The 20760-nt window shown below is 28.3% G+C and overlaps 1 long non-coding RNA gene across 1 annotated transcript; it reads left to right on the forward strand.

Annotated features, from left to right (window-relative positions):
- The first annotated feature begins 12659 nt into the window (after positions 1 to 12659).
- LOC147816110 (uncharacterized) lies at positions 12660 to 17251 on the forward strand. The gene is made up of 3 exons (XR_015431035.1): positions 12660 to 12754; positions 16219 to 16408; positions 16963 to 17251. It is a non-coding gene; the product is annotated as an uncharacterized LOC147816110 (long non-coding RNA).
- The last annotated feature ends 3509 nt before the right edge of the window (positions 17252 to 20760 follow it).

Below are 20760 nucleotides of genomic sequence, written 5' to 3' on the forward strand. Positions count from 1 at the left end.
TCAGAAAATTAAAAATGATACACCATTAGTATGAAAAAAAGTAAAAAGTTTTAAAATATCTTTTTGTAATTTTTTATAAAAATATAAATTTTAGATAATTTTTTATTTCTGTACATTTTTGTATTTCCAACAAAGTTTATTTCAATAGTTGTATTGAAGTTTGTATGATATGGAAGAAATATATATTATGATTTTTTTTTCTTTATTAATGTTTTCTTCATTGGGATTTTTTTTTGTTTTGTTTTTTGCATGAAATAAAAAATTACATAACTCCGATGCATAGATGAGTTTCTGTTAACTGTAAAAACAGTTACATTTTAGAACTATAATTGATTTGAAAGAGTGAAACGTTTTGAATAAGATTCAGTTTGTGTTTTTTCTAATCATATATTTTTTTAAATGTAAATAATTATTAAGATCTATCAAAAAAGTCAAACATGGATGAAATGAGTCCAGTTTTATTTTGATAAAAGTATCTATTGTTTATTACCACTGTCTCCCTTTATACTTTTTCCTTTGAGTTTGTATAGCATTTTAAATTTTTACTTTTTGTTCTTATTTCAGTTCTTATACATACTTTCTCAAACAAAATATTGAGTCAATCACTTAAAAACAAAGCATGCCAATAATTATTGCATTAATGCTCCTGAAGATTTTGCTCAATATGAGTGTGGGCTCTTTACATGTTCTTCTCATGACATAGTGCAAAAAGTTACACTGGTTGTTATAAATTAAGGAAAAAAGATCAAAAATTATATCTCAAAAAGTTAAGTACAAAATGTAGTACATGTAGAAAAGTTCAATAAAATTGACACGCTGGAGTGCACATATTAATGTATAAAATAACATGAAGTGATAATCCCTGTGTCAGAATCATAGAGACACGCGTCTGAGCATGTTAGAGTTCTTGCAAAAAGATCTTACTTTTGAAAAGTAAAAAAAATATATATTTAATTTTCTTTTTAGGAATTTACACATAATATTTGAATTATGCATATAGATAACCAATTTTTGACATGCTCAATTTACGCCGATAGTATCGTAAATCAATATAAGGTTTTAATTGTATTTTCAGCAGTTATTGATATTGATTTTCACTTGGATATTAAATATTCCCATATATTTGAAACAATATGGAACATTCGTATCGTGCATTTGAGTATTTACTTTTTAAGGTGATAATTCTATCCTACTTTTTGCAGTTATTGCTATTGATTTCTCCATTTTTTTGAAATCTGATATTTTTTTATGCGCTGTTATTTATTACAATAAGGTAATCTTGAAACGAAGCATTTAAGGAGCCTGATTCGAAACACGCATTTGTGGAGCCGGATTCGCATGATTTTGTCGATCTTTGGATTTCATACTTTTTATTAATTTTTTTATTGTGATGATTATTTACAAAATGCAAAGTAGGAAATAATTTGTGTCCACCCCACCCCTACAAAATGAGAGAATATCACCCATAATATTAAAATTAAAAATTATTGCATGTTTTATTTAAAAAATATATAAATTTTTTTTTTTGTAAACACAGCGATTTTGTTATCTTAAATTTGAAACATATATGTTTGTTATTCTTAAAAGTGTCTTGCAGAAAGATATTAGTGCTAGAGAGTTTTGTCGCAGATAGCTCGAAAAAATTCTGCCGTAAGGGTGATAATTATTATGGTATTACAGAAATGACCTGTGCAGCATCAAATATTCCCAAAAAATCTCTGAGACGTATACTAAAAGGCTGGATATTTCCAAATCTTCTGAATATCGATGAAATGCTCCTCTGAAATCCAGGAGTTACAACTGTTAGATATCAAACAGATATTTGGGTATTGTGACATCTGTTGTATATCCCAGAAACATCTGACACATACACGTGACTTATCACAGATATCCATGAGATATGTGAGGGACTTCTTTCATTTATGAATTGTATGTTTTATCTGGATATCTGAGATATATTCTTATTGGATATTAGAGCAATGTTTTAATTGTTCAAAAACTTTATTCTATTAAATTTAATGATCCTATACAAATAGTAATTTTAAGTTTTATATTCCATAATTTTATGAGTAAAACTGGTATTACATCATTTAATTTTGCAGAATAAGTTCATTAACTCTAAGCATACTATCACTACCTATTTCTACCATAGCCGGTCAAATGACTGTATGTTTCTTGATTGAATGAATAAAATATGGATGTTAGGAAAGAAATAAACTAAAAAAAACTTTATTATGATTAAATAAAATTGTATATTGGCAATTTTTATGGATTACAAACGTGAAGAATAAAATTTTTTAATTCATTATTAAACTCATTTTTTACATATACAAAGTGTTTCCACTGTGCATTTTCCACAGACATATTTCTTGTAATTATTATTATTTCTATAATTCTTATTATTATTCTTATAATTATAAGAATTATAATTCTTATAATTAATATTATTTCTTATAAGAACTTGTGCTGTCTTGATTGTTTTGACATTTTCCTTTTAAAAACTAACAATTAGTTAGAAATGAAATATAGCTATCAAAATAAAATATAAGCTACTTACGAAAGCAGTTTTTGCCACTTTTTCTTTCACAAAAATGTCAAAATCTAAAATTTTAGGTACTTTCTTGAAATTTGAATTCACAGTTATTCTGATTGAACTAATATGCAACAATCTTAGTAGAAATGTGCAACTCACCGAACGCAATACATTGAACGCGTATTACATCGTAATTTCTGATCCGATAACCTTATAAAGCAATAAATTGTTCTCCCGGTCAAATGACTGGCTGTGGTAGAAACAGGTATATGACAAGTATTATTCGAAACAGACAAAATACCAAAAGAAAAATATAATATTAACTGTATATAATTGTTAGAAAAAGTCATGAAGTCAAGTGTTAAAAAATTATAACATTATAAGCACATTTTCGATGCAAAAATTCTTAAATGGTCATTTTACCGGTAATGGTATGTTTAGTGTTAAATTTGAAGTTCTGCGAATTATTCATGATTTATAAATAACGATGTTGGAGAGATGTGTAAAATAAAGTGTTTATGATAAAAAAGAATTTAGTGTATTTTGGAAACTTTTGCATGTAGAGAAAGAATCAAATTAGTAATTTTTTTTACTGACTGGGATATTTTTTATCATAAAATCAAACAAAATTATGTAAACATTTCAAGGCTAGATGGTCATTCGTGATCATACTAGTTTTATTTATTTTATTTCAAATTTATAATTGCAATAACTTTTTTTTATAATGATTTTTTATAAAGCATCAGTAATTGTAAATCTGTGTCTGTTTAACATTTGGCTTTGTGTATTTGGTAACAGAAAATTTGTTTTCAGATAAATCTGTTACAGTGAATTCTGTAATATGAAATTGTATCTTCAACAAGATAAAATACACTTTAATTAAATAATATTTATGGTAACATGGCCCTAATATTTTGAATAGAAGTACAAACTGAATAAAATTTTCAGTACAAATTCAGCAAAGTAATTAAAATTTATACTTTTTAAACTAGATGAGAGAAAAGTTAATGACAATACTGTTTCAATAAAAAAAAAATGCTTAATTTTAAACTAAATACTTTGAAATTATCTGAAACCATTTGTTTTTACTTTGTTTTGGCAATTTTGTAAATGAACAAATTTCAATTATATTTCCAGTCTTAATAATTATTAGGTAATAATTTGTAATAAATCTTTTTTAAAATAATTAATATAAAAATTTTGTAACAAATATAAGTGCCTAGTTCCATTATCCTTAGAGCATAAAAAATTTTACATCAACTTATAATGCTGTATGAATTTAAATTAACAACTACTTTCTAAATTTACCGTAAAAAAAATGAATTTTTTTAACAAACTTTTATTTAAGTTCTATATCAAGTTCACTTACTTAATACTTGGATTCTTAAATTTGTTTAAATGAACTACGAAAATCATAATGTGTTTTAACCACCAATATTATGGTATAAGTGTTTTTCTTTTAATTTAGACTGTTTCAATTGTGTCCAATTTAAGATGCTTAATTTTAACACTTACCTGTATAATAAATTTGAAGAAAAAAAACGTAAAATAAAGTATGCTTATCTTTTTCATGGGTGGAGCATAAAACAAAATATTATTGATGCCAGTGATTATTTTTTAATGGTGTTATTATTAGTTGCTACGGGTTTTGTGTTAATAGGCACTGTTATAAAAGGTACCCTGATGTAGCTAATGTTTTAATATACTTCTTGAATTGTGTGAAAAAGCATAAAAGATCAAAAATGCTTTCAAAAAGAATTGATCCAATAAATATTTAGTGTTAAATTTTCTTTTTTTAGAAATATTTTTTTATTTTCTTTCTTTCTTTTTTTTAAATTTTTTTTATTCATACTTTATATACTGCTGCAGTAATAGGCTGAAAATTAATTAACTAATTAGCAATTTTTTTATAATTAACCTTTTTAAATATTGACTTTTCTCTTACTTAAAAATGATTTATTAAATGACTTGGAAATAATACAATTGTTTAAACTAGATTATAGTTATGGATTTCTTAAAGTTTTGTTTTAAATTCATACTTGATATTTCTTTATTGAAAAAAAGGTTTCTTCCTCTTATGTGAGAGGAAACCTTTTTCTTTCACTGTGGTTAAAACTTTTCATTCCTGGTTTCAAGTTCCCTTTTAATTTTCTTTTCTGTGAATGTTTTTCATGTTGTGCCTTATTAAATTTTCTCAATCATAAACTGAGAATCTAGCTGTTGCAATTTTAATGTTATGACTTACTGATATTCCTGAAGACTGTTGTTTCTCTCAAAATAATACAGCTTCTAAAAATAATACTAGATTATAGGGTTCAGAAAAGAACCAGCGCACAAAGATTTTTTCTTCTTTCCCCATAAAACAACTTAATTTTGCCCAGAAATAAGTATTTTTCTATTATATTCTACGTGTTACTTTTACATACTAAATATAAAAGTTAAGTAAAGTAAAAACTGAAAAAAATATTGCTTGCCTATTACCAAAGGGATTAATTAAAAAAATTATTATGAAAATAACTATTTCAGTTATATTTCTGCATTTTAAATGTATAATGCATTGCATAATGAAGTTACAGAAATGGTTCTTTGTAGAATGTAAAGCATAATGTTCTGGAATTATTTTTAAATTTAAAAAAAAACGAGAAAAAATAAACGCCTAGTTTGCTTTAAAAGTAATGAATAGAATTTTTAACAGTATTGTATACATATTTTTCAATGTATTCGTTCTCTGTATGTCTTAGAATTTACAAAAAATTATTAATTTGTTTGTTGTTTATGCTTTTTGCTTTAGAGAGGCAGGAAAAGAGAGAATAAATTTTAAACATTTGTTTTCTCTGTTATTTAACATTTGTTGTTCATTTCAAGTACATAATTTATGATTTTTACGAGCTTGTAAAAATGCTTCTTAAATTTAGCTAATAATTATGCAGTCCATAGCGTATGAAAGCGCCAATCATTTTACATGTTTGGTGAAATACTTGCCAGTCTGCATATCCGTCTACTGACTGAGTTTGGTGAGATTCTTGTACTCTCATGTGCAACTCTGCTACATTTTGAAGATATTCTCAATTTCAGGCTTCATTTTCCACCCTCTGATATCAAACTGAAAAATCTCCTGATCCTTTTATAATGGCTAATATAATCAAGAAAAGAGTGTCAGAAACTATTTATTTTATTATGATCATGTAAAGTCTTTGAAAATTAATTTGCATTTTGTTAATATATATATTGCTTAAAAATATTGTTTCTAGTGCTTAAGAAGTACTTAAAAGGTGCTTATTTCTTGTTGAAGCATTTGGCTATGCAATCTGATTTACATAAAGTATGGGTTCACAACCTGCGTCCCGTCGGAGCTTTTAAATACAATGATTTTTGTTTTTTGAAGAAAAAAAAACCCATAAGTTAGAATTGCTCATTTGAGTTATCACTTTTTGTTGCCATTAATTCTATGTTTCTTGATTGCTTTTTTTGGCAGTTATTGCTACAAAATTCTGCATGCTTTTAGTTATAAATTTTTCAATGTGTAAATGCAGAGCGGCGATAGCTCAGGGGATTAAGCGTTCGCCTTCCAATGAGCTGAAACGTCCTCCTCAAAACGAAACAAAAAGTCCTCCACAAAGGCAAATTTCTCCCGATCCCTTGTCTTCTGGAATGGGTTCAAAATTACAAGGCTATAAGAGAATTGTAACAAAATTTTGTTTCATATGAACTTTTCAATCATTTACATGTGGTGTTATGGAAAATAATTTTAAATGAGATTTATGAAACAGAGATCATACATCAAAACATAAACTTAGCTACCACAAGGCGTCTAGAGTTTTTTGAAAAGTGCTTGCATGATTTTCACAATTTTCTCTGCAGCATTTATCAGAAACTAGTTATTTCATCATCATTATGTAAAGTTTGAAAATGTTTCCAAATTTATTGACTTCATGTTTATAAACTAAGAACTTTAAATGATAGGAAAAAAAATTATTACTGCTGAGATCCTAATTATGTTTTTAGAAAGTGATTAAAAATATTTGATTGCTTAAAAAGTACTTAAAAGGTGCTTATTTTTCATTGAAAAATCTGGCTGCGCACCCTGTAACAAAAAATTTTGACCCTCGAATATTTTATGATTTCTTACTGTAAACAGTTGTATCTCCTCAGCGCCAAATGTAATAATTGCTTGAAAACGATAAATATTGGTTGCACAGTATTTTTATAATTAGCATTTATCTTGGCTAACTAAATTATTTTGATTTGTTTTCATATATTCATTACGATAAATATTATAGTGTAGTTTTCAAACAGTGGACAGGGTTGCAAGAGAAGACTAAAATGCGACTATTTGCAACTATTTTCGGTCTGAGACAACTATGGCAACTTTTTTTGCCTGAAAAGGCTAAAAAAGCAACTATTTTTCTGGAACAGGAGACTATTTAGAAACTTTTCTGTACTGCTAGCGATGTTTTTTTTTAAACAGAACTTAGTTTGACAACCTGCGGCCATCAGGATTCTAAACACAATGAATTTTTGTTCCCCCCCCCCCAAAAAAAAAGCAAAATATTTTAAAAATTTTGAATTTCAAATTTAAGTTGTCTCTTTTTAATGCTCTCAATTTCCATTGTAAGTCTGTTTTGTTTCTCGATCGCCTTTTCAACGGTTATTGCTACAAAATTCTGCATGATTTAAATAAATATATATATTTTTAATACAATATTACGATCAGCGAATTTGAGTAACCACTTTTCATAATGTATATGTTCATATATATATAAATAGTAAATGGGTCTGTTTTGCAGTTTTTTGATCAACGGAGTTGAGTAACTTCAGGAGTAGGACTTGGGCGATATTAGAAATTATATATTGTGATGCATCGTCAGTTTTGCATCGCAACAAGATTTAAAATCAGTAATAAAAACTCGTTAATTTATTAGAAGTTTCATCCAAAAAGCTTTTAATAAATTAAGAGAAAGTAAAGAAAAAACCTAACAAATTCAATTCTTTATGGGCGCCTAAATTAGACTGCCGATAATTTTCACTTTTAAAAATAAAAAGAAGTTTTTTTTAAAAAAAACTTATCTAATTAATGAAGAAACTTTTTATATATTCTTTTTCAATAATAGATTGCCTTCAGAACAAGGTAACATCGGCGATCACAAAGTTAATCCCACTGAAAATAATCTACACGAAAAGTCCCGACATAGAGAAAAAAAAGCTAAAAGGAACATGCAATATAATGATGTGTGTTCTCAAAACTCTGATTCTGATTCTACAGCTCACCAATCAAGGCCATTTCAACCTAACGAAACGAACATTGTCTTCCACAGCGCGAGTCGACATCTGAACGTAAGAGAAGAGTCTTATATCGTTATCTTATATCCTTGCGTGTCTTATATCGCTATATTGTTTTGCGCTCGTTGTCTTTACTCGACGGCTTAAATCAGATTTCTGATACATCGCCTTGAATGAAAGTCGCTGTATCGTCTTGCCGATGTATGCGTTAAATCGATATGTCTCGATACATTGATTTATAGCCCAGTCCTATTCAGGAGCTGATTTCTGGCAACTCGCCCCCTTCAATTTTGAAAATATTTTAGTCAAAGATATTTGAAAGTGCAAACTAACTTTTGATATAAAAATTTTGATGGGCGGTTCACTCATTTTTTTTTAAAAAATATTTTTCTTATGAGTTATTATGCGTTAAAAGTACTGGTAGTTTGAAGATTTATAGTCCTTAATTGTAATTGTAACTAGAGTATAATAAAATTATGTAAAAAAATTGGAATGATAGAATATGATGTAAAACAAATAGTGATAATTTATTAAAAATTTTTTTTCCTTCCTTCTTCCCCCCCTCAAAAAAGAACAGAAGAAAGGAAATAATTTGAGAATGAACAAGAGAAACACAATTTCTGCATCAGGAACACAATTTCTGCATCAGGAACACAATTTCTGGTCAGGGACTGCTGAAATTTGCAATTTAGCTCTATATGTTTTAGCCTGATCTACACTTATGACATGAAGGGAGACTTTTTTGGTCTTATTGGAAGGAGAATTAAATAAGTCGCAACATTTTTTAATTATTTTTTTTATAAGTATTTCATACTAATACAAGATATGCTCCTTATGTATGAGGAGTATATCTTGTATCAGTATGAAATACTTATAAGCACTTACTTGAGGCATATAGTGGAACTTTCCTTAAAATTTAAATTGCTCCTTAATAAAATAAGTTCTATATTCTCAAAAGAAAGTTCCAAAATCTTCTCTGAGATAAACTGCATTTAAAATCTTTCAAAGTTAATCCAATTCTACATAATACTTGGGTTTCCATAATAAAACTCTTCTTTAAATATCAAATTGATACATATAAAATTTTTGAAAACTTATTTCTATTCTGTTCTAAATTAATGGAAACACCATTTTATTGATTTGAAAGAAAATAAATTTTACATGACACTCAATTCTGTTTGGAACAAACAGAAATGTTCTGGCAAATGTTACATTCTGATTAGTCAAATTTCTTTTTTGGGAAGGTAGGGATGGAGTGTGTCAATAGTTTTCAGTATTTTTTTTTCTATACAGGAGTTTTTTTCAAAAAAAATTGTATGTATATAATTATAATAAAAGTCTTACAGAATAAAAAAGGCCTGCAGGTGTTAGTGATGAAATAAGGGCATACAAATTATCAGATAGTTGATGATTTAAAATCATTTCAATATAATTAAAATAAATAGAAAATATATATTTTGAGCTTTATCAGTGTTTTAAATTAAATTTTTTAGGAGTGTCTCATTACCATAACAATCATTATGACAAATAAAAGGATAAAATTAACTATAAATATTCATAATTTGGTCTTGAATTACATTTTAGAATCAAACAAAATGTTTGAATTAAAATAAAGTGTACAATGGTTTTCTCTCTGATATTATTAAACACATCATAAATTCTCCTTCCATAATTCCCATAATTATTTTTCCATATTTCCATTCCATAATTTTCTCCTTCCATAAAGATCAAAGTTAGTTCAATTAAAAAAAAATATAATGGCTGCTTTTTATTATTTGGTATTGCCTTCTACTCTTTTAGAGAAATTTTTATTTAGGGTGACCTGGGGTAATTCACGATCACTCTGTTTCTGGGGAAAATAATGATCACCTAAGTTTTATTTTTAAAATTTTTTTTTTTTTTTTTTAAATTTGAGGCATGGACAAGAATGCTTGTACACTTTACTAAAGTATAACTACATTTACTTAATAATAGTGTTTTGTTTAATCTAACCAAATAAGTATCTTGTAAATTGCTTTCTGTATTTTCCATTTTAAAGATGGGTTTCAAAATGTGCTCTTCCCCCTCCTTCTCTTAATAATAAATATTTTGAGTCACTTTCTTTTTCTTTGATATAAAAATAGTGTAAGCTTTTGTTTAATTGTTTCACATCTACGTAAACATTATTATTGATTATATGAAACTATATCAAATGTTGCCCCCTACAGATGGGGTAATTATTGATCACAGGGGTAATTCCTGATCATTATCATTTCTGCTTATAAATGGCATTAAAAAATAGCTTATAAACAGCTAATTGTCTTCTCTTAAATAACAGTTCGTATTTATTAAGTGGAACAACTATAAAATATATTTTAACTGTAATCACAAAATTTGTTTTTAACTCTGTACAAGACAAATGTGTTCTGGTTTGTCTTACCTTGCTTCTAAATTTATGTGTGTACATTGTTAGAATAATTTTTAAGTTTATAAATTAACTTAATGTAAATATGGTGAGAAATTATAAGCCTAAAAAGAATACTAAGCTTTTAGATAGCAAAATCAGTGAATTTCTTTTAATGATTGAAAATTTCAGTGTGAGAGCTGTTGACAAACCTAATTTAATTTTACATTTTCACTTAATGAAGTTAAAAAGTTCAACGAAAGTTACCCATGTGGGAACTCTTTTTTTTTTTTTTTATATGTATATTCCTGCAGAACATGAGAATGAGTTGGCTGCTTGACTAAAATGTATGGCACAATGCAAAGGTTTTTGGAAAATTTGAAGTGTTAATCTTTATTCTTGCTTTTAAATAAATCATTTTATTAGCCGCTTAAACATATATTTTTGGTTTTTTTGTATGATCTTGATGTCTTATTTGTTAATTACATTTGTATAATTATTTTTAAACAGCCCCTTTACTATAAAAACTGGTGATCAGTAATTACCCCAGAAATGATCAAGAGAAGGGATAATTCCTGATCACTAAAAATTTAAAATCTTTTGAATTCTAATTATATTTTCAAACAAAAGAAGGTAGCATAGGACTCATCTCATAAACCCTAAAACTTCCAGTCAATATTGAAATTCTATCTTGAATAGTTTTTTCACAAAATAGATGTCTGCATTTTTTGATCAGGAATTACCCTAGGTCACTCTATCTTTTTTTAGATTCTGATCACTCTCATTTACCAAAGCTATATGATTCTGGATAAATTTGTTTACAAAAAAGGGGAAATTTTGTTCATTCTCAAATTTTTTCCTTTCTTTTCTTTTTCGAGGGGGGGGCTCAAATAAAGAGGGAAAAAATAATTTAATGAATGATTACTTTATTTTATATATTTTTCTACCATTCTCATTTTATTATACTCTAGGTACAATTACAATTAAGGACTATAAATCATCAAACTACCAGTACTTTTAACGCATAATAATTCACAAGAAAAATATTTTTTTTTTAAAAAGTAAGTGAACCGCCCATCAAAATTTTTATATCAGATGTTAGTTTGCACTTTCAACTATCTTTGACTAAAATATTTTCGAAATTGGAGGGGGCGAGTTGCCAGAAATCAGCTCCTGAAGTTACTCAACTCTGTTGATCAAAAAACTGCAAAACAGACCCATTTACTAAATAAGTAAGATAATTATTTGCAAACAAATGTGTTTAAATGACAGATTACTTTATTCTGAACAATATATAAAAAAAATTATTGCTCTATGGCAAATATAAGGGGAGTTACAATCATTAATAACCTTTGATGTATGAATCAAAATGGCGGCAAAATGTGTCATCTTGTCAAAAATATAAATGCTTATAACTTTTAAACCCCACAACTGATTTAAATATAGTTGATATTTTTGAAATCAGCATCAAAAATTGTGTAAATGTACAAATTTTCATCAAAATCTGAGATGGTGGGTGCCATTTTTGTAAAATCCTGTATGATTTGATGTGGAATGACCCTACCATAATCTCTACATCCAATATGTGAAACCCAAATAACAAACTTCAACGTCAGAAAACGTTGCATTGGCAACGATTGTTTTTAACCCGGCTAGATTTTTCTTCAAATACTTTCATCTTTATTGTGATTATGTCAAAAATTACCATTTGTGTATATAGAGCAGCCAAAGAGCAGGAAAAAGTCAGAATTTTATCAATCTGGAAAAATTCGAGAAATGTCTAGGATTTTAACTAAAATAACTTAAAAGTCGCAGAAAAGGAAAACTTTTTTTCCTTTCTGCAGAATTGTATTAAAAAAATGTCTTTATCGCATATCGGAGGAGAAAAAATTGGCTCGTGATTTTTTTTTCTACTTTTTTTTAGAATAAAAAAATTTTGTAATGACTGGCTTTAGCTAGAATTTCAGATGAATATTATAAAAAAGTAATTTCCTAATAGCAAAAATTTAAAAAAGATTAACTTTACAAATATTTTGTAGAACAGGAGAATATAGCCAAAAATATTAAACATTTATAATTAAAATACAAACTTTTATAATTAAACTATATATAATGTTGTATGCTATACATGAAGACTTTTTTTTTATATATTTTTATTTTTGTTAACAGAAAGCGCTTCTGTTACTTTAAATTAATTGCATATGTATTTGCTACTATTAAAAATATCTTTCAGAAAGGAATTAGTATTAGAGAGAATTGTCGCAGATAGCTCGAAAAAAGTCTGCCACAGGGGTCAAAACTGTTCTCTAACTTTTGCTAATGGTTGACCGAATCAGAAATGGTTGATTCTGTCCATTTTATAATCTGGTATTTTAAAATTAGCTATATACACATACTAATATTTGTCTTAATCTGTAATTTATCTTAATCTTTTTTTTTTTTTTTTTTTAACAATTCAGATCTTTCAGCAGTTGAGCCTCAAGCAATGACTCCAAATTTTGTCCTTGAAGTACCTTTTAGTGCTGCATTTCCTGTGGTTCAACAAGCTGATACAGGAGGTAACCTATATTGTCCACCAATTCGCTTATAAATTTCTTTTTTTAACTGTATGTTTACAATATTTTGTTCAATAAGTAATAATCTTTATTTTTAATTCAGTTAAAATGGTTTTCTTTTTTGAAAATAACTGAATTATTTTTTACATGATTTGTTTCACATGTTTAGAAATGTTTGCATAATAAATAGGCAGAATGTGATGGGTGGAGCATCTTCACTCCAAAAAGCAGGACACATAGACCAGAGGTCTATTGTACCCATATCCCTAAATCATGATTAACAAGAAAGTCTTATAGCTGAAATGTAGTTCACCAAACACCGGACAGGAACGTCTTGCAGCTCACAGGCCTTCATGCAATGTTGCCCTAAATGCTCAAATACAGGGCTGCCATTGGAGACTAAAAAGGCGACTATAACGACTATTTTAAAGCAATAGCAACTATGGCGACTATTTTAGTAGAAATATGAGTAAAAACAACTAATTTGCAATGATTTGCGTAAAATCGGCGACTTTATTAAGCCAAAGCGACTAAAATTAAGAATAGCTTCATGAGTTTCCCCCTTCCCCACTTTTTTTTGCCGTGCTTTCGTTTTATCCTAACTTTATTATTTCTCACTGTCTGATGTCAAAAGCATGACAGACATATTTAACCAATCAGACTGATGGAATTGGAATTCGCACTACATGAATGCTCCTCCTTTTTCAGAAAGCTAATGTAATATCTCTGAGGATTAAGTTTTTTCCCCTCTTTTAATTTGAACGAAGTAGCAAAATTAGAAAAATTGTCTTTAATTACACAAAATGTGTTGTTAATTTTTTTAGAGCTATTTAGAATAGAAAGAAAGGTACATGGTGATATTCGTTTTGTCGAGTTGTGATCATAATTTTTTTGATAAACATTAAAATTTGGAAATGTGTCAGTTATGAAAAATAAGCAAAATAAAATGGAATTAAATTGCAATATTTATTTTTTTAATGTCTAAACTAAGCAGCTGCAAATTGGAACCGAGAAAGGACATTCAAGTTTCAAATTCAACTGTTCTGTAACAGATAAAAATACCTGTTTTTATGCGTAGTGTGAAAGAATATATTGTTGGAAAATCCACAAATAAATGTACATTTTTTATAAAATATGAGTATCTAAATGCATGTTATTTGAATTTTATGCTATTACAGCACAAATAATTAAAATTATATTAGAGGAGGATATGATGTTAGCAACTATTTTATATATCTTTGAGACTATTTAGGAGACTTTTTTTCATATATGATGCAACTATTTTTCTTGTTTTCATCCAGTAGCAGCCCTGCAAATAATGCCTAAATGCTCAAGTGAGCAGAATAGACCTCACAATCACAAAGTATATGTCATGAAGTCTCCTCTTCAAGATGACAACCTCGACAAAGAGGATTAGATTTAACCAATGATTTTCCTCAAACTGTTCCTCTTTAGCTTAAGGAGCTCTTTTTGACATACACTAGGACAGTCACAATTCAGCTCTTTAGCTTGTCTCTGAGCATCCGAGTTGTGCTAATGCTTACGAGCAATTTTGCCACAGAGCTTGAATATAGATGCCCTGAATGATGTGGGAGAAATTCCAAAAGCTGATTCAGGGCCCCAGAAAATCACACTAGAGCCAGCAAGTGCTGCTTCATCAGCCAGCTCAGTTCCAAGACTGCCCATACGTCCTGGTATCCAATGTAGATATACCTTGTTATGAGTAGAGAGGTCACAGAGCACCGAGAAGCACTCCCACACTAATGACTCTTGAGTGTTTCATTTAAGTAAATATTTGCTTTAACTTTTGTTGATATTTTGTGTCAGGAAAGAAATTCTAACAGTTCTGTTACCCTGCGTGCATTTTTAGGAGACATGGAGATGCAGTCTTCAAAACTGATTTTGATTTGGAACCAAGTTGTGACAAATATTTACAATTTTGGCTGTAAGTTTGGTTAACAGTCTACTTTGCTACATCACAAAAAGAAAAACTAGCCAGTTGTCTAATGAGTTACAAGTTAAATAATATAGATATAGTGTGCAAAAAAAAAATTATGCCAATATTAGCTTTTACCTAAGATTAACATACCAAGATACTTTGCTAATTAATTTCAGTTAGTGCAAAAAATAATTTAAGTTATGCTTTTTTTTTCCTGCTAGATTTTCTCTTATTTATCTCTTTACATTTTGTACATCATCTTTGGGACTAATTTTTGTTCAAATTAAAACAATTTAAAACTCATTTACCTAATAAATATTTCAAGCAAAAAAATAATATCAAATAATTATTTCTTAGTATTGTTTAATCGTGATGTATGCAGATTTTGCTTTTAATATATTCATAAAAAATAAAAAAATTTGCTACTTTTTTTTGGAAAATTTCCCTTTAATTTTTATTTTGGGTAGATGAGTTTTATAAATGAGAAGTTAAAATGTTTTGCAATTACTGCTCAGAAGTATAATGTGTAAAATATATAGGTCAAGTGTAAAATCCTACTTCTCTCTTGTAAAAAATATGACAACTACAGTTTCCAGTTTTTATATGCACCCTCCTCTTCTCTTGATTCAAGTGCCAAAATTTGGTTCCATTAAAATAAATAAAAATGAGTGTCCATTTGAAAATCTTTTCATCTAATGTCATTAGTTAAACAGGGTTGCCACTCCGCAGAGAAAACCTGGAAAATACAAGGAATTTGAAAATCAGCTAAAATAACAGGGAAAATGCAGGGAATTTTAAAATTTTCCTTACAAAGTGGGAATTTTATTTCTTATTTTTGTCTTATAAAAATTGCTGTTATTGTTGTTAATTTACGTCGCACTAGAGCTGTACAATGGGCTATTGGCGACGGTCTGGGAAACATCACGGAGGATGATCCGAAGACATGCCATCACAATTTTGATCCTCTGCGGAGGGGATGGCACCCCCGCTTCGGTAGCCCGACGACCTGCGCTCAAAGTTGAGCACTTTACGGTTGCACAGTTTAACGAGGACCAATACCGCACACCCTCGGTCCCTACGCAGGCTGATCCAAGTGGTCACCCACCCGCGCACCAACCGTAGCCAGTGATGCTTGACTTGAGTGATCTGCTGGGAACCGTGTCTTAACGATCAGTCCACTGTGGGACCTTATAAAAATTGCAGACCTCTCAAAGTGTAATCTATGGTATATTTAAAGATGATATTTCAGCTATATTATGTTGTTTCATTTATTATAGCATTATTTGTTTTATCTTGAGCTGTTTCTTAATTCTCCAAATTTTTCCAGCAACTAAAACTAGCATCTTTATCCTAATATAGTTAACAAAAGCGAAGTGAATGTGTGTTTCCTCTTAATGTATTGTGTATGCAATATGAGCAGGGAAAACAGTTTTTTTTACAGATATCAGTGGCAACCTGTTAAATGATCATCTGCCCTAATTATCATTTGTGAGAGAGTCATATGCTTAAGTTTTGAATCGTTTTATAGGTTTTGATGCATTTGAGGATGTGTTGCAGCCTCAGGCAACCAGTACTCCTGTTCCCCCCGAAGAGTGTGATCCAAAGTCATCTCCCACATCTACAGCAGGGGGAAGACTCATATCATCCGACTTAGATTCAAGCCTTCAAACTTGAGTCCAAAATCTAGACATCAATGGACCAAAGAAATCTCCTGCCAAGTAAGTTTTTTTATTTTAAATATCTTACGACGTTTATCTTGAAATATTGCTCTGTTTAAAAACCCTCCTCAATTCTATTTCAAATACATAACAGGGTTACTACTCCACAGGGGATTTAAAAATCACCGGAATAATACAATAGCAGGAAAAATGCGGGAAATTTCAAGTTTTTATTTAGAAATTGGGAAAATACAAGGAATTTTGTTTCTTATTTTCGTCTTTTAAAAAGTGGTAACTTCTCCAAGTGCGATCTATGAGATATATAAAGATATTTCAGCTATAATAAACTATTTCATTTACTATAGAATTATTTGTTTTAATTAAGTTCAGCTGTTCCTTTTTTCTCTAAAGTTTTGTCAGCAATTATAACTAGTGTAGTTAATACAGCTCACACAAGAGCTTGCATATATTATGTCATATATTTTTGTACAAATTTTATTAAATTATTTATAATTAATGGTGATAATTAAATTGCAAATTCTTTTACCAAAACTTATATTTTGGTTATTATAATTAAAAATATTTAAAGATCGTCATTTTATTTCAAAATTTAGAACTGGTGGTCATCAGTGGGGTTCTCTAAAAATTTCTTCTAGAACTGGTGGTGTGAACTGGAGTCCAAATACACCTGTGTCAAACTATTTTTGTGTGCCACAGAATGTGCCACCTGTGGTAAGAAAGATATTTTTATAAAAATTGATTTTAATATCTTTTTAAGGTTGCTTCAATTTTTTATTTTTAAAAAAAAATGAAACAAACTTGTATTTTTGCCCTCTATGTTACCTTACCTGTTAGGCATGAATTTATACTTAAAAAAGCGTATATCAAGTTTAATTAAGTTTGCATAAGTGAAATTTCAAGAATGATAATTATAGCATGTGTCTTTGTAAAAATCTAATATTACATTAACTTGCATATTGTATGACTTTAAAAAAAGTGTTTATAAAATTTTGTTTGATTTTTTAAGATGTTTGCGCACTTCAAATTTCAGAAACATTTTTCACTTTTGTCCTCAGAGAAAGTTATTTCTTTTATTTTCTAACAGTTATTGATATGACCTCTCTTCAGAACTCCTGAGGACTGAAATTAGTCTTGAGAAAATGCAAGAGACCAGAATGTCTTAGGACAATTAATATCTTTCCAATTTGATTTTTGAATTTATCATGAAAACAAATTATTTCTTCCTTAAAAAATTAAACAAACATACCTGCCAAGTCTCCTGTATTTTACGACTATCTCCTGTTAACCCATATGTTCTCAAATTTCTCCGTATTTGTTCAAGAAATTTAAGAAAGAAAATTTGGTCATAAAATATCCACTGATGGCAAAAATAATTATCTTATTACTCAACAGATGATACTATTGCTAGTACTGTAGTATGCTGAATGTTAATAGTTTAAGAAGAGGCCGGGATAGCCTGGTTGGTAGGGCACTGGGCCCATGTCCTACAGTTTGTCGGTTCGATCCCAAGCCGACCTAAGACTCCCTGTGTAGTGAATGGTGATTGATGTACGTTAAATCTGTCGAGTCGCAAAGTCCTACATGTTCCCATAACAAATCAATATCTCTGGGGGTACTGATCCAGGAGCTCCCTCGTCTTCTGGATTGGGATCAAAATTATGAGAATACAGAGTTGAACATCAGCAATCGTAAACCCAGAATTAGGTCAGCTGTTCAAATAAAATAGTTTAAGTACTTATAAATAATGGTTTTAAAAAATCTTCTTTAAATTAAGATTTGTATGCATATTTTTTACTTTGCTAACTGTAAGTGCTTATATTATTTCTAAATTTGAATTTTTACTTTTTGACTTACATGATTATGCATCATGTAATAAATAGTTAATAGTCTTTGTCTTACTTACAAATGGAACTTAAAAACAAGCTTGACTCAGAATCACAGCTTCAGGTCAACATAAACATGATATTTTTAGGTTTTTATGGCTGGTTATTTAAAAATTATGTACTTCTACTTTTAATTTTATGTCTGTCAGTTTGATCAAAAGTAACTGGCAAGAAGTAAAATTTTATTTATTGATACGATATCCGTTTACTTTCAGATAAGTAAATTTGTCATTACTCGCTAGGCTATTTGGTTAAATAAATTTTTTTTTAATCGCAGGCCTCCCAACATATTTTAGACAAGGAAAAAGAGGACCATTTGTAGCTAAAAAGAAGACCTATGAGAACCACTTCAAGACTGAAAAAAAAGAAAGAAAAGAATTTAGTTCTTAGTACCATTTACAATTAAAACAATTATTATTCCGGGACCCCTGAATACAGTTTGGTTCGATATCTTTACCAATATTAAAAATGTCATAAAAATTTAAAAACAGAATCCTACAAAAAATCTTGACTGTTTCAATCAACAATCTTACGTTTATTACTTCTCTCTTTTTAGCTTTATCTTTCTCATTTAAAATACTTGTGTAGAAGTATTTTATTAGCTTGTAGTTCACTTATCTGTTAAAGGCATTTTTAGTTTTTTGAAATTCATATTTTATAGAGAGTTAGATGAAAACGTTCAAAAGAGTGTTTACTAAATAATTTGAAATGAGGCAGAAATAGGAGTAAACAAATAACTTTATACCAATTTAACATTTTCTCATTCAATTATTTAATTTTTTTTAGCCACCACAATTCTTTATCAGCTTACTTTTTTTTTATTAAATCTGCAATCTTCTATATTTAAACTAGTTTCACGAAACTGAGTTCCTAAAAAATCAGATCCTATTGCTATGAGCTCATGCATGCTCCCTCAAAACGTTTTAGTGGCATGTGTTATTATAAATTTAATTTGTAATAATTTTGTAAGCTTAAAAGTAATTAGTCTTAGATTTCTGAAAGGAATGTTTGAATTCTTAACAATTTTTCCCGTGCTTATGTCTCAGCGCCATGTTTTTTTCTTATTCTTACATTACTTTAATTTAAATAATACAGATTTTAAAAAATCTTTCTTTTCAGATCTTTCTTTTCTGATATGCATGTGCACATTTTTTTAAAAGTATATTTTTTAGACTGGTACCTGTAGAAATTATATTGACAGTTACAGTATAAAACTCTATTTTATGTATAAAAATATAGATTTTTATTTCATTTTTGATATTTACAAATAAGTAAATGAAGCTGTTTATATCTTTGATTCAATTATTTGTAGCCAAAATGTACATATTATTGACAATTCTTATTTTATATTATTATATATTCTTACTTATACTCAAACAAATACTATTTACCATAAATTTAAAAAAAGAGCATAGCTATTTTTTTTAAAATTTTCAGTTATTACCCTTCTCTTTGCGTGTAATCCTAATAATTTTATTTCTAAATATGTTTCTTAATTCATTAAATAGTATTTTTTGTCATGAAATTGTATAAAAAAATAAATAGTTGTAAATAAATTGTATAAAAAAATAAAATAACCTTTATACCAAAAGATATTTTAATAATAATAAAAAAACATGGATAATCATATTTTTAAATAATTTGTTAAAAAAATTAACACATACATCTTGGAAAATAAATTTGATTTTTGTTGAATAATATTACCCTTTTTCAAAGGTTAAAATTTAAAATATATTTAATTGAGTAAAAAAAAGAATATATTTAGTGGTTAAATTTCATTTGTAAGAATTCAGTTAAACAAATTTGCTGCAGCAATTTGAATTAATTCCTAGAGTAAATATTTTAAGCTATGCACTCTTTTAATTATGTATCTTTATTGACCTTTATTTATTTTTCATTAAAATAAATGCTCGCAGTTATAAGCAATTTTAGGTTTTAAACATTTTTTTAAATAAACAATTCAATCTCATTAGAATGTTATAGAATATAATGTTTATTCAATTGACAAGTTTTATGAGTACAGTATTTATCACATAATTTTTGAAAAGAAAAATTTAAAACTTATTGTAATATCAATGACATGATTACCATAATTTTTATAAATTTTTTGTAGCCTATTGCAATCTAACCAAAAAAAAGTAACTGAAAAAAAAATCACATTAAAATATCCTTAGAATGACGAAAAACAACATAATCATCCTAATGCTTAGTGAATATCTTTTTATAATTTAGAAAATTTCTTTGCCAGCAAAAAGAGAAGTAAATGCATGAATTAATAAACAATTGTAAGTTTTAAAAATTTATTAAGTAATTTTTTTTTTATCTTAATGGCAGGCACTGAGCTTTCATCCTTCACCTTGAAAGATGCCGGAAGTGTTGCTCATTTAAAGTTACCCAATGGGCACCTGTTAAACTAATTTACGGAGGAGAGCAACATTACCCATGCTACACTGTCACAGATACCTGTTTATAGGTTGAGCCACGTTCACACAACAGAGAATAGCCCAC

Source organism: Parasteatoda tepidariorum, chromosome 2 (assembly GCF_982258835.1).
Source record: "Parasteatoda tepidariorum strain Cologne lab strain chromosome 2, Ptep-v5.0, whole genome shotgun sequence".
Taxonomy (NCBI): Eukaryota; Metazoa; Arthropoda; class Arachnida; order Araneae; family Theridiidae; genus Parasteatoda; species Parasteatoda tepidariorum.